General features: G+C 35.3%; 1 long non-coding RNA gene across 1 annotated transcript in view; it reads left to right on the forward strand.

The window, feature by feature from the left end:
* The window catches only part of LOC106677186 (uncharacterized), a 206,850-nt gene that overhangs the window by 191,054 nt on the left and 718 nt on the right, over positions 1 to 15,078 (forward strand). Inside the window, exon 2 of the long non-coding RNA XR_001342558.2 lies at positions 12,471 to 12,507. This is a non-coding gene — a long non-coding RNA (uncharacterized lncRNA). The remainder of the gene's footprint in view (positions 1 to 12,470; positions 12,508 to 15,078) is intronic.

Consider the following 15,078-nt stretch of genomic DNA (forward strand, 5'->3'; position numbering starts at 1 on the left):
TAACTGCATTTTTGAGTTTTTAGAGTTGAATTTTGGAACGAATCTGCAGAACGTGCAGCACAGCACTAGCTTGGCAGACAGGTTTCTTTTGTGTCAGTATGAACTCTAGTTTCATATGAATCAAAGAACTAAGAGGTATGAAATAACTGCATTTTTTGAGTTTTTGTTACTTTTTGTAACGGCCGCCATTTTTATACTCCCCTGAACTGGTCTGGAAGACTCATCAATTTTGACTCCTCACCATAAGTAGTTTACATTAATGAATTCGGAAATTGGAGTGAGATAACTGCTTTTTTTTCCTACCGGCTCTTTTCCTATTATTTGGCTCTATTAAATTTCAGGAATACACCGCAAAATTCATTCTCGATCTTCAAATTTAATGGGAAGGAACCTGAGGACAACCTTGCCTTGTACTCTCCAATCACTAGTTCCTAGAATCACTTTCGAGGCTGATAGGAAGCTACTGATCGAAGATTGAATTAAAATTAAAGGACAGGTGTATGGTTTAGAAAAGGGCCATCATCGTATTGTGTACCTGAAACAGTAACTGACAAAGGAAGAGGCCCGAGCTCGTACATCGTACAGGATTAACAAGGAGGTGTTTAGGCCCGAAATGAAGCTCATATTTCACCAAGGCAAGTTAAAGACATGGAAGCCCTAAATACTATGGAACAAGATAGTAGCCATAGTCCTTTTGGAGCCAGCACCTGCAATATCAGATCCAACAGGTGAGCTGTTACAGAAGAAAACAAGATGTGGGCGTGTTGTTATACCGCCAAGAAGACTTGTTGAAGAATGTGGAAACTAAAAAAAAAAAAAGTATCAGTCGAGTTTTTGAGTGTCAGTTGGAGTTGTTCTGTCCAAACTGTTTTGTAATGTAGTATTTGTTGAAGCTTTATATAATATTATTGTTTGAATTTTCGTTTATTTTTCTGTCAAAATTTATTATAATGTAGAATTTGAGAATTGGTTTCATTTTTATTATTAGTGTGTGAGTGTTAGTTTTATTTATTACATGATTTTCTTTAAGGAGGGGAGATATTATAAAATTAAAATATCATATGTTTCATAAGGTTAGATATAAGGAGGTTATATATAAACAATTGTACAGCAGTGTTATGTATATATTACCCTATTACTAGCTGTGTATAAAAAAAGTTTTGGTGTTTTATAAGGAACAAAACAATCGGTTTTATTGTCACTGATATTTTGTTGACTTTGGCAATGTGTCCATATTATTCATTCTCAGGGAGACAACATATAATATTTGTTTTCATATTATTTTTATATTATCTTCTCTAAGTTTTCTGTGCACATTAACTAATATTTTCGATTTATCACAATAAATTTGCGTTGTAAGTCAGGCGAGCTTTAGCCTCTTCTTGAAATTAGAGAATGTGATATGGCGATCCAAGGTAGAGGATGGTGTTAGAAATCTTCCGCTCCTATTTTTGCCTTTTTTAGAAAGACATGACAATATTATCAGTCTTAAAAAGTTTCACCCTGATGCCAATCTTCTTCAATGCAGCTACGATGGTGTCTAATGCCCCCTGTGGTAGGGGTGAGAGGCATAGATTCCTATATCAACTGCATCGGTTTCAACCACTGCTTCTCCATGCTCCAGCGTCACGGTCGGTGTAGTGAGGATCACAAAACGGAAGCGTCCCAGCACTGAATCTTGGTTACAGCACAGAGTGGTACTCCGCAGGTGGTGGTAACCAACTCGTACGACGATGGACCTTCCACTTAAATAGCTTCTAATCAGTCGATATAGGGCAGCGGGGAAGTGGAACTCCTCCAACTGGCGAAGAATCTGGTCTAAAACACTGTAGAACGACTAACTTCAGTATAAAGATACAAAGGCCGTCGCACGGTTCCTCTTCATCTGCTGGATGGTGTGCACCTGGAGTTTTGCCAAGTGATGTTCATACGAAATAGCCTTCTGAAAACTGTTTGCTCTGGTGGAATTACAATTGCAGCATCACAGTGCTCCATGAGTTGATGATTTACCATCCGTTCAAACACCTTGCTGATGTGTGAAAGGAGGCTAAATAGTCTATAGTGCTCAGACAAGTCCCTTTTGGTTACCTTAATGAAAGGTTGCGAATCGGCTGAGGAAATGATAAGTGGCGGCTTTTTGGGCATAGGTTTTAGCGTTAGTATATCTGACACTGTAGGTTTATTACTATCAGTAATCTGCTGTGTGCGTAGCACTTCAAATTTACCAGAACTTACTCTACGACGTAACAAGAAAGGCTCTTGGCGTGACTTGAATGCGTTTTTTTGGAAACGTTAGACCATTTTTCAATCTCACCATTACTGTTAGTGTGGGGGCAGCATTCTTGCTCGCATAGCTTCAGCTATTGGTATGGCTAGATTTTTATGTTGTTGATTTATGTTGTTCATCTAGCTGATTCCCGTTTTTTTTTGTATGTTTTTTTAAAAATCACAATAATGGCAGTAAGACCCCACCAATCTACGGAAAACGACTTGTTACTGTGGTAAGTGAAAGGTGTGTGATCCATGGAGCGCACCAGGTTTTTTACTTTTCAACTTTTTGCAATACCGCAATATCCTTCCCCATCGTAGTATTAGTGCTGCTACTTTGTAGTTAGTATAATTGCATCTATAGAATAATTCTATCTGATTAAGCATGAAACACAGCATAGGTCGTTTAAAGATTTATGTTATATTCATGAACAGAAGGTGAATTCAAATATATCAGTGAAGTTGAAGCATTTAAAGTAATCCGTGATTCACCGATAATGATAACAGCCATTTTTATAATTATCTGTTATTATCATCTATTAAGGTTACCATAACACTTGGTTGCAATCACTTCTCCTCATTGTGAATTTGTAATATTAATAACCTGACAGTTATCTGATTAAGAATGATACAACATAATTGCATAAATCAAAAAATGATTTAGTGACGTATAATTACGATTATCTTAATGAACTTCTGAAGTAACAAATGAAGGAATAATTGTGAGTTAAGGAATTTGTTGTATAATATTTTAATATTTTAAAACTTAAAAGGGCATATGAAATAGTTCTACAAAATTTTATTAAACCATTCGTGTTCTTAAACTACACTAATAAGTGAATAGACCAGTTTTTCAAATGGCCCAGCAGGAAAATATTCTTATGAATGAAGTATCTATAGTAAATGGGCGACCTGAGACAAAACAAATACGCAGAGGACATGATTATTCAAATTGGACTGACTTGAGGAGGAAATAACCTACTGAGTTGTAACGTGAAGTTCCATGGCGTTTACTTTGCCAACCTCAATTACAAGCATAGCCTCAACTCTTGTCCTATTTTGGCATAAGTTTCTTGACAGTTGAGTCAACCATCTTCCACCGCTCGACTGGTATAACGTCTTTGTCATGTTCCCTTCTCTAGATTCATAATGAAATCGATTATCCCAAAAAACTCTGATGACTAGAGACCGGATATTTGTGAATTAAAAAAACCGAAAATACGTTAAGTAAAAACGAATAATGTGCATAATAGTGCTCTATAATAGAAACTCAAAATGTATAATATAAAACACAAATCCTGTAATAACTACTTGATTGTGCAATTTGTTCGATATTAAAATGTAGAATATGATTGCGTAACCTCGTTTGAATTAAATTTGACTAGCCGTTATGCAAATGTACATAAAGCACTATTTCATTACCACCCTCCTTTTTTTTTTTTTATTCACAAAATTATTATTTTTTTATTATACAATAATAATGTAAGAGTAGTTCATTTTAATTATAATAGGGGACAATTATAACTGTGGTGCAGCCCAGCGCGTTGAGCGGCTTACTGATGGGGCTGCACCTTGTCGACAGCACCCGTCCGGTTGCCTTCTGCAGTTTGCCAGCCTGGTCCAGCCCTCCTAGTCTCAGTCTGGGTCAGCTTCCTCTTCTTCCGGTGGGTACCCCCCCCCCCATCCCGCTATCTTTACAGGGTCAAAGGGAATCCCATTCGCTATAAAACTTCTGGCCGCCCAAAAAAGTGTTGGAAATGACCATTTGCCATTGTCCTCTTTGATAGTTTATATTATGACCGCCAGGTGAGGACACTCATATAGGTGACTGAATATTATGTCCGAAACGAAACATAATGGACAAGGAGGATCATCTCTTACTCTGATTCTATGGAGATGAGCATCCAAATAATCATATCACCGACTGCTCTAAATGCGGCAACCTACACTTCGCAGAGATGAGGTGTATGATCAATATTTGAGCCCAAAAAGAGAATGAAGGCAGTTATTTGACACAAATTTTTTTATTACTTTAATGAAAACTATGTATAATAATTAGCCAAAATTGATGAGTCTGCCAAGTATAGGTAGGGGAGTACAAAATGGCTACTGTTTCAAAACTTTAAAAAAAAGAAATCTTTATTTCGGAGATCCATATCTTTAAAATTATCAACAGTACTACGAAAAGTAATAGAACATCTACTATAAACTATGAGCCCCTAAAGGTCACTGTACGTTCAAAAGTTCTCATGATATGGCTTTTTTTAAATTTCTTAAAATATTCACTGAAAAATCAGTAGTCAAAAATCTATCTAGTAAAAACCATTCGAAGTACAAATTTCTCTTAACTCTTAAAGTAAAGTTAATTTAATGTACTATCTTAGTAGTGTAAGTAATTTATTTTCTTTGGAGCAGTCGTTTTTATGATGGTATTAGACTGTCGGGGTTGTCTGGTCTTAGACGGTTTTTCAGCCTGATTATACACTTTACAGAAGGCCCACGACAAGGCGTATTCAATAATAGGTAAGAAAGGAAGGCTGTGCCAGGGAATGAGCCCTGGACACTGACGTAGATAAAGGAGGTCTAGGTGAGAGAGGTTGAGGTAGAGTAACAGTTCTAGTTGTCGAGATGAAGCGGACGGACTAGAACTGCCAAGATAGGAGCCAGCTTACTAGTTGCCGAGATGAAGCGGACGGACCAGTAAGCTGATAAGGCTAGGTGCAGCTCTAGTTGCCGAGATGAAGCGGACGGACCAGTAAGCTGATAAGGCTAGGTGCAGCTCTAGTTGCCGAGATGGAGCGGACGGACTATAGCCGGGGAGAGACCAGAAATTACACTGGTTGCCGAGATGAAGCGGACGGACCAGTGTAACCGTTAAGGATTAGGTTACAATTTTAGTTGCCAAGATGTAGCGGACGGACTAAGATTGCTGGAGAAAAGGAGAGGAGATAGGCCATCATCTTAGGTATGGGTACAGAAAACAACTTTTGTGAGAATAGATTGGCAATGAACTTCTCTATCTCAAGTAGAGTGTACGTACGCCACCAGTGCTAGGATTAGGCCTGGGAAGGAGGTGGATCAAAGATCAACGAGTTGTTTTTTTCTTTCGTACCCTCCTAAAATTTAAATTAGTTTCTTATGTGTAGATATGGTGAGGTGTGCCATAAGTACAGCTGGCTTTTGTGATACCTTCGATTGCCTTTAAGCACCATAAGGTAGAAGAAAGTCTCAATTAAGGATGTAGGCTTGATTGGCTTACGCCAGTAGATTATTGGAGCGGGGAGGGGCCGTTCCGCTGGTGGTACAATGACAAAAATTTAGACTTCAGACTTTAAGAGTCTGAAGCCCTTCCCTCGTCGAGGACGTCGACTAGGGGAACAGTGCTCAGCCACCTCCCAGTTCTTGGTGGAAGGGAGATTTCTCTAAAAAGTGGGTTACAGCAGGCCTTCAACCCATCCAAGAACTTGATGTGTTGTCGGCCTATATACTCCGGTAGAGAGGGGAGTAGGATCTCTTCTAGGATGACACTGTTATTGGCCCTCAGGAGCCTGGTTCCCCGGACTATCTTACTGAGTATAGATCGTTGGAAGCCCTGTAATCGTGTGAGTGTTGTCTTGAAGAGGTGTCTCATGAGTGGGGCACCGTGGGGCAATGTGGGTCTTATCACTGATTTGTAAATTTGGAGTTTCAGGCGTAACGAGAGTTGAGGAGATGTGAGCAAATGTTGCAGCCTATAGGATTTTAGTCGGGCTATCTTAAGTCTCTCCTTGGCGTGATGAGAGAAAGTGAGATGACGGTCTAGTGTCACGCCAAGGTAGGGGATAGAGTTAGAGATTTTCCGGCCCTGTTGGTCAACTACGGTGTGCAGAAGCAGGGCGTCCACAATGGTGGCAGAAGCTTCCGGGGTAAGGGCGAGAGCCCGTTTAGGATTGGCGCTGGAGGCGTAGACCCCTATGTCATCAGCGTAGGCTGGAACCACTGGTTCCTTATATTCTATCGATACAATCGGCGCCGTGAAGATTACAAAGAGCAACGGTCCCTGAACAAGAGTGGAGGCAACAAAGAGAGGGATTTAGAGCCCCTTTATTTATAGGCCCAGTCCATGCGGCTGTGACCGAGAAGCGGCCGGTACATGTCTGCTTGAGAAAGGTTCGTGCTTTTTTTTATATCGTTTATTAATAATTCTATTGACATTGTTAAGTGTTAGGTACGGACATTATTAATATATAAAAATTACAATATATCTTTACAAAATAAAGCAATTTGTTAATTTGAGAGTTTCGGCGAGGCTCGAAGTGCTGACCTATGATGATTTGTGACTGAACCGCTTGCTCCCTCCCGCTACAAGACAAAATGTTGATTTCTAGCCGTTCGAAAAAAAGAGGTTTGACTGAATGGTGATGCCATGGACATCGCATTTGTAAATCAAAAAGATATTATTAGCTTTGCTCACATTTTAAATTTGCTCGTTAACAGATCAACTGAAGTTGTGCCAGAGTTCATTGAGGAGGTAGGGAAACTTGATCTTGGTTCGAAAGCAGTGTTCAAGCTTCTGACATATTGAGGGCTTCCAGCATGTTGAAGCTTATACAAAGCCTGGAATTCGACTTACGATATGATCGAAAGATTTTCGAGGCTCAGATAAACATAGAATTGGAAAGGCACACGTCGGCTCCCATGATGACAATGTCTGCTGAAAACAGAGACCTTCTAGATGTCGCACTTCTGGAATCTCTAGCTGGAGCAACAAAGCAGTTGGAAGGTGAGACATACCCAACGTTAAGCATGACAATAACAATTGCTTATATTATCGAAAATATAGTTGATATATATATATATATATATATATATATATATATATATTTATTTATTGATAGAAATATTTATATAAGAAAATAAAATCTAACCTTCGTCTAAGGTTCGCATCAAACTCAAATATGCAATTTTAGACGCAGTGAGGAAAAAAAATTAATAATAGAAAGTTTGTTTGTATTAGCCGTAATTGTACACTGTTATATCCCTGGTGATTAAAATTATACTTCAGAGATACTAATACTCTTAGCATAACTATCTAGGTGCTGAAGGAGATTTTAAATTGTCCTATCCCCAAGTGCACAGAACTTAAAATCCGATCACAGTGAGAGACTCATTCTTCTTTGGGAGATTGTTCAGGGAACGTAGAAACTTTGCAGTTCAAGAGGTAGGAATATATATATATTTTAATTTTGAAAGTTATTACATTTAATTTATATAGACTTAATATTACATATTGAAGTCAGCATAAAATCAATTGTTTGTAAATTATTAATTTACGTTACTTTGATGAATTAATTAATGGTTGTTTACATCTTTAGGAACGTCAGATCTTCCCGACGAGATTGCCACGCTTGTAAGGTGGAGGCTGATACTACCATATTCTTATTTTCTGGTACAACTCTGGATTATATCCAAAACTTGATTGAAATAATTAATTATAGTTGTTAGTTATATTTGTATTATATTTTTTTTTATCATTTACCTTAATTTTTTCCCGGTATAGATTATTTCAATTTTTTGTTTGTTTTTTTAATGCCTTTTATTACCTTAAATTAATTAATTAAGTAGTAGTATTTTGTATAATTAAGTGGTATATTTGTATTATAAATAAATTATCTGTTTTCATTATAACTAATGCAATTATATTTGTATAAAAATCGTGAATCCGTTATTACAATCCGGGTGCCTTATTGAATTTTTAAATTTTTGGAAAAACATAATAACAATTCCTACAACCTGAATGTATCCAGGAATACAGGTTTATAATTAACTTCTCTGCTCTTATTATAATATATTTAGTTGTGTCATGTACTATTATTATTTTATATGATTTTATTCTGTTTAGTGTGTTACATTGCTTACGGCACAAGTTGCCGAACACTTAATAATTTATTTATTTTATTTTTAGACGGCAAAATCTATAAAAAGTGATTCAACACATTATTGTGGGGCCTGGTTTATAATTGAAGTATTATATTTGCTGGATGAATCATAGGCTAGAATAACATTATGCATTGTAAGTTTTAATTTTGCAGAATATGCAAATTATTCTCTGGTTCTCATTTTTGTTTTATTAATATGTCCTTTGTGTCACGTATATCATTATCCCAATATTTTTTTGAGCTAGTTTATACATTTTCTTTAAGCCTATTGATTAATTTTATCTGTCAGCTCTGCATAAGGATTGTCCCTTATTGTTCTCTTATTCTCCTATCCTATCCTGGCCTCAACATAATGGTGTAAGATTTCTAAAGGTTAAAGTCTTTATGCAAAAAAAAAAGTGCAGATAAGAAAAACGGCCTCAGCATAGAAACAGGAAGAAAAATAAGAGAAAAATTATCATAAAAGTAACTGCCCAGTAGCCTAGAAAGGAGTTGTATCTTTGTCCGTTTTGTGTCCAAGTAGAAACGTTAATGTCATGATTTGGTATTGGAATATTATTGAATAACACCTAAGGACTTGTCATTCGTAAATAAAACTCAAGAGTTGTATGTGTTCGATTCGTTTAACTTTATTTTCCACTTTCTAGAACTAGGAAGCAACGTCATCCAGATGTTCTTGGATAGCATGAGGAGCCTAAACGGCATCTGTGTTGGATAATAGAATAGCTAATAGTATATTTGAATGGCCGATTCATCAGCAAATGTTCCCATTAGGGTTTCTGAGTATTGTCGGGTCTCTAAGCAATGTATGTTGAATAGTGGGGGACCCAATTCATTGCCCTGAATTATTCCAGTTTTGATTTGTTTTATCTTAGAGAACTCTAAAGTTATTTTCACTGGGAAATATATATTCCTTAGATAGGACTATAGAATTAAGAAGAGCGTTGGTTTTATAATGGTTTTTAACTACAATCTGACTCGTGTATAAGGAAACGATAGGAATTAGATTAGACGGCAAGAATTCACACTGTCTATTGGTTTTATGAACTATGTTATTATAAAATATTTTCATACATTTGTGTCCTTCGTATGGAATAAAAAATGCCTATTAAAATATGATTTCTTTTTTGGGCAAATTTTTTCAAACTGATTTTGTAATGAAATAAAATTATTTTCGATTAGCTAAATTTTATATAATACAGGTGACGTTACTTAATGAAAATTTTCTTCTGTGAAATCTGTAGAAGAGTCATCTGTAGAAGATTTTTTCAATGGATGTTCCACTATTTTTTCGGCATGTTAACACTGCATTCACAGTGAGCGTTATGACTGTGACATGAGCGATAAAACAAACTATGATAAATATGAGCAATAAAACATGCAGGGAATAATACCGTTCCATTAATAAAGATTAAAGAAAATACAATGATGGATAGGTTAAAATGTATGCATAAAGTTTATCATTTGAAAACCAACCAAGGTGTGTATATTCTTATAACATATTCCGATCGAAGATGAACCTATTCCAGTTTGTTGGATATGAGAATAACAATATTTGCCTTTACCTAGGGATGATGGAAGAACCCTTTGGAGAACCAGATTTTTATTCATGAATTTCTTGGAGCAAGAAAAGGCTAACTCATTTACATAGAGATTGCTTCCGATTTCGAATGAGGTCCTTCTTGGAAACGACTGGAACAGTGGTCTAAGAAATTAATTTAAGTTTTTCATGAAAAATAAATTAAATAATAAACATTAATAAAGAAAGATAACATTGACAATAACAATCTTCTTCAATTTGAAAATAATTGGTGTTAATAATTCAATTCGTGCGAGTTTATAACAACTTGTAAACTTATTCATTATATTAGATGAAAGTAAAATTGTTTTCACTAATCTGACCAATTTTATTGTTTGGTATTATTAGAGACGTAGACGTTATTACATTATTAAATTATATAACCTAGAATGAAGGTAGTTAAAAAAAAAGTTTACTGTGTATAAAAAAAATGTAGAATATATCCACAAGGCAGTTAGAACTTTAATGTATTTTAACCAACGTTCGCTGACAGTATATAGTCACGATAATAGAAGAAATTAATATTAAAAAAGAGGTGGCATTGAAATAAGTACGGCGTTCTGAGATGGAAAACAAACTAGTTAAAATCCTTACATAAAGTATTTGAGAGTTCCACTACAATTGATACCTTACCAGAAGTAATATGGTGAGTCTAATGTTCGTTCTGGATACTGATTACTGGACAATGCACTTATCAGTGCAGATCAATCTCTTCTGCGCAGGAATTGATTACATGGTTAAACAAGAGGTATATATTAGGTATTGAGGTATATTTGGTTAAACAAGAGGTATATATTAGGTATTGAGGTATATTTGGTTAAACAAGAGGTACATTCACTAACTTGAATGTAAATCTATTTATTGAAAAATGAATGTAAAAAAATAGATAAGAATAAAATAATAGAACAATAGTTTGGGTGCCAGTGAAAGGTTCTAAAAAGTAATAAATAAGTAATTTATTTGTTAACTGTACATTTAATTTCTTATAATTTAGTATATTAAAACCTATTACATACGGTCAACTATAATTCTTAATAAAAAAACAAGGTAACGTATTGAAATTCAAATAAAATAAGTGGTTATAGTTAATTAAATAAAAGAAGATGGCCAGGGTTGCGGTCAAAAAAAGAACAAATTGTTTATAACTATTTAATGTCCGACGATTCGCCCCACTTTGCAGGGCTTCATCAGGCCTGTTCAAAGCGAAAGGTCGAACCCATATATAATTTAATTATAAATTAAACGTAATTGGTGATAGGATTGTTCTTAACTGCCCATTAGTGGAGAAACGAATGAAGCTGATCTTGATCATGTACCAGCTGTGATGAAATTAAATAAAGCCTCTTAAAACTTGGGGTGACTACTAGTATGATCAATGAAAGATTGCGCCTTATACCAAGTCACGTGTTCCTGAAACAAATGCAATGACAGTGAAGCTGATCAACCGTCGTGTAGCATTGCGAGCTATGTACCTTTTTTGGGACAGGTAAATTTCGCGGTACCTCTTTTTTGATCTTTGTCAAGCTTAAAAAATATGAAAATGTCGCCACAATTGTCTTTGGAGCGGTTGAGTGCGCGGGAAAATGAGAAAACATAAATGCTAGATTGCATGGTATATTTGCTATTTTAACTATAAATATTTTATTATTTATTTCTTTTTTTTATATTGTTAAAATTCCCATTCGGATGAGCACCCGCTAGTGTGTAAGACTGCCCGAGGTAGGGCCGGAATTGCATACTCTGCGCACTTAATATGTAACATAATACGATATGTATACATTACAAATACATATTAAACAATTGTTTTGTTACGACATACCGAGGCTTTATAAATGGTTTTCGTCTTGCCATAATATTATTATGCGCATTATTATATTTTATTGAATATATTCTAAATTCGATAAGGACAGTAATATAGAAAATAGTTGTTCTGGGATCACAAACTCTGAACGACTTCAAATTAATTCAAATCAGTGCAAGGTACTAAGGTGCTTCTCTCCGTTGGCCGAGTGGATAAGCATAAAAAACAAGCATCCATTGCTTTGAATCTAAACGAGATTTTTAAACCCAAGCCTGAGACCATCTTCAAAATAGTCTCCACTTCGGCTTTCAACTTGTTTATTATCTGCAACGTGGAATATACAACCTAAAGGAACTCCCACTAGGGTTGGGGAAGAGGGGTGTTCTCAGAACAGAATGAGCAAATAGAAGAACAATCCTTAGTCATTTTTTGTCATCCACTAGGTACCTCAAATCAACATATTAAGAAGAAATAAATCCCTTAAATCGAAATTAAATAACATACTAACAATAATATAACCTTTTGGATTTTTCTTCCATATAAACTACGTATTTATCAATAGTTTTGAATATATTTTTTAAATTTATAATTATAACTCAATTAACTTACCAAACCAGTAATAAATACAAGCATCTCCTTACTTAAGTTTCACCCCAGACTGCATTCATTGAACAATTGTTGATTAATGTATATCACATTTTACCAAGTCCAAATCACAATCACGCATTTCCAAGTATGCAGAACACTGTGCCAAATTTGAAGAAAATCTGAAATGGTAAGGTCTAAAAGTGTGTTAAATTAACATTGAATGACACAATGCATTTTGTTTGTCATAAGTTCACCAGGTCTGGAGGTAAATAATTAACAATTTATTATAGTAATATATGTATGCTTTTTGTTTCAGGTCGACAGTTTTTAAGCGATTACGAAACTTCTAAGATGTGAGTATTAGTTTACTATCTTCATGTTTTGTTCATTGCGAACTAGCTCATGCGGCTAATTACAAGGGATCTAAATATTATCAAATCCTTTAAAATAAAATAAACTCACCTTCGGAACCAAATATTCATTTATTAAAGCCGAGACTAATTGAAGTAGGCCAGCCTCGAAAATCACTCCAAAAACTCTTATGCTGATGTTATTAGACCAATATCAAAACCACCGGAACCAACAACTCAGTCCACAGTTAATCAAGACGTTAGTAGCATATTTCTTTACAAATGGACCATAATATAAATAACAGTTTATTTACAGTTACTAATTCTCTCCTGACTAACTGCGCTTTAATACTTATCATATATTATTCAACGAATGTTCAAATATTCATTTTTCGTCTATGGGTACGGAATTAAGAAAATTATTTTTTTTAAACTGGAATGCTCATGGCACATCTTCTCAAAAAAATGAATTCAAAATTTTCCTTGAATCAAATTTCATCGATATAACTGTGTAACTGAGACACATTTATCCCAAAACACCAAATTGAAGATCCCAGGTTACAAAATTTTACGCAATGACAGAGATCGTTCGACTCCCTCTGGTGGTGTAGCCTTAATAATCAAAAATAATAATGATTTCACTGATAATATCATTACAAACGTATTTAATATGGAGGTTGTTTCGGCTCGTTTAAAATCGTCTCCTTCTACCATTGTCACAGCAGTTTATAAACCTCCAAATAAAAAACTAATTTAAGATGAAATTTTAAAACTATTACTACCATGAAACCATACATTAGTTTTAGGTGACATAAATTGTAAAAACATTTACTGGAGATTCCGCAAATCAAATTCTAGAGGAAATACTTTACTTGATATTTGCTCAAGGCACAATATCCAAATACACGCACCAAATGAACCTACGTTTTACAGACCAGGCTGTAAATCTGATATTCTAGATATTGTATTAACAAAAAATTTTAATTTTCCTCTCTCTTCTCAAATGATTACAGCTTTAAATTCGGACCATATCCCTGTATTAATTAATTTCTCAACTGAGATAAACAATGAAACGTTGAAAAAATCCCTCATTAATGGAGTAATCGATTGAGAAACGTACAAAATTCTTGTCGATGAAAAATTACAACTGGAAAAAAATTTCCCTACCGCTCAAGAAATAGATAAAAGTATAACGACGTTAAATGAATCGGTCTCAAACAGTTTACACGAGGCAACTGCACGACTTTTCCATTTAAGGGGAAAAACATTTTCTGGCAGCTGCCCAAAATCAATACTGCTAAAAATTTAAGAAAAAAATCCCGCAAGTAGACTGTAGATGCGCATCAGAAACCCTGTTATAAAAAAAAATAAAATGGAACCACCTTGAACATGAAACTAAAAAGGATCTGGATGAAGAATGGGTGTATTCTAAATACCAGAGATATGTGGAAAATTTAGACCCAAAGGATCATTCATTATGGAAGTCTACGCGACGTCTATTGGATAAACGTGAAAAAATTTCAAGTCTAGTAGACAATGATGAATTCATCACCAGTGACGCCAAAAAGCTGAAGTGTTCGCTAATTTCTTCCGAAATCAGTCCGAATTTAGTCATTGATGAAATTGACAAGTATCTAAATCTCCCATCCGTTATCTTAATCACGTCCCCCAATAGAAATCCAGGACCTGATTAAAAAGCTCGAGGTAAAGAAAAGTCCTGGCCATGATTTGATCCCAGTCATAGTAATCAAAGTGTTAACCAGGAAAGCTGTCGTTTTTATCACCTCAATTTTCAACAGTTGCCTTCGTACAGGATACTTTCCGGATACATGAAGAAAGCCGAACTCATAATTCACAATCCTGGTAAGAACGCTAAACAAATCTGCAGCTATAGACCTATCAGTTTATTACCAATTTTTGGAAAATTGCTGGAATCAGTTATAAAAAACATCTTAATTCTTTTTTTCTGAGCATCGAAATTATTCCTGATTTTCAATGCGGTTTTCAATACAGTCATTCCACTTCTCACCAACTGGCAAGACTATCGGAATTTATAATTAGCGGATTCGAAAAAAAGAGACACCCTGGTAGCGTTCCTAGATTTCCAACAAGCATTCGATAAGGTCTGGCATCGAGGTATCTTATATAAACTAAAGAAACCAGGCACTCCAAAATACCTATACAATATTCTGAGCTCATTCCTCAATGGTAGAACTTTTTCAGTCAGAATTAATAACAAAAATTCAACCCTTTGACAAATCCATGTGGAGTACCGCAAGGTTCAGCCCTTTCTCCCATTTTGTTCAACTTCTATCTTCACGACATCGTCCAGTCCACACAGACCTCCATAGCTATGTTCGCTGATACAGCTGTGTTCTCTCAACATGATGACGTAATAATAGCTAGAAACACTATTGCAAAGTCACCTTAATGATCTAGAACAATATTTTACTAAATGGATGATTAGTGCTGATATATGGCTGTGAAGTCTGGGGAGCAGCAACTTTACGAAAAGGAAAAAACTACAATCTTTTCAAAATAAGAAGATTGTATATAGTTAGGGTCTTTTGTACG

The sequence above is a fragment of the Halyomorpha halys genome, unplaced genomic scaffold (genome assembly GCF_000696795.3).
Source record: "Halyomorpha halys isolate HHAL.00 unplaced genomic scaffold, Hhal_1.1 Scaffold90.1, whole genome shotgun sequence".
NCBI lineage: Eukaryota > Metazoa > Arthropoda > Insecta > Hemiptera > Pentatomidae > Halyomorpha > Halyomorpha halys.